The sequence below is a fragment of the Anomaloglossus baeobatrachus genome, unplaced genomic scaffold (assembly GCF_048569485.1).
Source record: "Anomaloglossus baeobatrachus isolate aAnoBae1 unplaced genomic scaffold, aAnoBae1.hap1 Scaffold_319, whole genome shotgun sequence".
In the NCBI taxonomy this organism is placed as follows: Eukaryota; Metazoa; Chordata; class Amphibia; order Anura; family Aromobatidae; genus Anomaloglossus; species Anomaloglossus baeobatrachus.
The window spans coordinates 161,310-163,389 of record NW_027442587.1 but is presented as its reverse complement, the minus strand read 5'-3'; the positions used below and the strand labels follow the sequence as shown (position 1 = coordinate 163,389).

The 2,080-nt window shown below is 47.5% G+C and overlaps 1 pseudogene; it reads left to right on the top strand.

The window, feature by feature from the left end:
• The first annotated feature begins 1,642 nt into the window (after positions 1-1,642).
• Positions 1,643-1,848, top strand: LOC142269315 (U2 spliceosomal RNA; annotated as a pseudogene).
• The last annotated feature ends 232 nt before the right edge of the window (positions 1,849-2,080 follow it).

Genomic DNA, 2,080 nt, shown 5'->3' with positions numbered 1-2,080 from the left:
CTCCCGGTCTGCCTCAGCAACGGACACTTGCCAATAGCGACTAGTGAGATCAAGGGTAGAAAAATAATTTGCAGTTCTCAATGCAGCTAGCTATTCCTCAATACAGGGGAGTGGTGCTGTCCTTCTTCTTTAACAGGACCAACGGAGCTGCCCAGAGGCTACAACTGTCACGGATAACCCCAGCCTCCTTCATGTTGCTCAACATGTCCTTGGTACACTGGTAATGTGCAGGTAGTTTTGGCTTATATCTCTCTTTGATGGGTGGGTGTGCACTTGTGGGGATGTAGTGTTTGACCCCTTTTATTCTTCAAAAGTCTAGCGGATGTTTGCTGAAGACTTGCTCGTATTCTTGCACTAGCCTGTAGACCCCCTTCTTGTGATGTGAAGGTGTGGAGTCAGTGCCTACGTGTAATTCCTTACACCACTCCTCTGGCTGACTTGGTGAGCTGTCACTGAATGGGTGGGCTGAAGCAATGGTGGATGCTGCTGTTTGGATAGCATGTGTATCTACTGAGAACAGCTTATCAATGGTGGCAAATCGGAGCAGCTTAATCTCTTGCTCTCCGCAGTTCAACACTCTCATGGGCACTCTTCCCTTCCATATTAATGAATAAAACTATGATGTAAATAGCATATAGATACCCCACAAATGCAGATAAAAGTAGGTTATGGGAAAAGGGGGAATAGAGAAACAGGAAAATAGTGGAATAAAGTATACCTTCCAGGTGGGAGAGGAAATGGCAGCACAGTCAGTGTAGGTGAAGCAAGGGGAGCCTGCAACTAAAGAGTTGAGAGCGTTATCACATGGTGACTGAGCCTGATTGTAACGGGAGCATAGAGGTGCCGATCCTGTCTTACCTGCGTTGGTGTAGAAGTGGGTGTCCTGTGGTGGAGTCAGCTATGTGCAGTGGTGGCCGTGGGTTCTTTTATGTGCGACCGTAGTAATAGCTGCGCCCACTTCCTGTATGGGAGTGGAATGCAGTGAGGGTAATGGAACGCACGCCTGCGCATTTGTGTTTAACGTCGCGCATGTGCAGAACGGAGAAAAGGCTGCGCTCACTTCCTAATGAAAGGGAGTGAGACGCATCTGGGAAGGGAAGGGAAAAGATTAGGGTTTGGGGATGATGAAAGGGCTTTCTACGGGCAAGGATGGCAAAGGGTGGCAGTGACGGAAAGTCAGGCAGCCTGTCCTGTCCTGTCCTGTCCGTCCGTCTTTTTGTATCATGAATTGGAAAGACTGCAAGGGGGAGGGGAGGTGCTTGTGTCCAAAAGGAGGAGTTATTCAGATTCATTGCAGTGGGCGGCGGCTGCAAAAAGCACCATTCTTCTTGTTTTTGCTCTGCAAAACAGCCTTTTCAAGGGTTGGCTTGGGTGACAAAATGTCTTCTGTAGGCGTGGGTTTGTCTCCCTCTCCCTAAGATGTGTCCGGTATAGGCCAGGGTGCCACTCAAGGCCGTAACCAATTCGGGTTATAGCTTCTCGGCCTTTTGGCTAAGATCAAGTGTAGTTTCGGAGGACGCTACCTTGGTCGGTACTGGAAGGTGCCTGGGATTGCACGTCTGCCGGCCTTGAGGAAGTGTGTGCGCCTTCTGGTGACACATAGCCCTCTTGTGCCTGGACGGTTCCCAGGCAACGGGAGGCGATCACCTTTGTTATTTTGAAGTCCTACTGATAAACAGAAAAAAAAAAAATTAAATCTGTTCTTATCAGTTTAATATCTGATACGTCCCCTCTCTGGGGACCATATATTAAATGGATTTTTAGAACAAGGAGATGGAAAAAATCTTGCTCTGTCCACTCCACGCATTGACCTGGTATTGCAGTACCTCCAGGACCGGTGCACCCCTTCTTAACCCAGTTTCCAAAAGCAGAACTCAATTCACCTGATTCAAATGAGCCCCATTAGTGAATTGAAAGAAAGCAAAAACTTTATATGTACCTCAATTTGGCCAATTCACTTTTCACACTTTCACCCTTTTTTTTATCTTTCACACCTTTTACTTGCTTTATTGATGCAAAAAGCTGTGCCAAATAGCAAACTCATCTCCACTCAACTTGACCAACTCTGCTATGTCCCGTG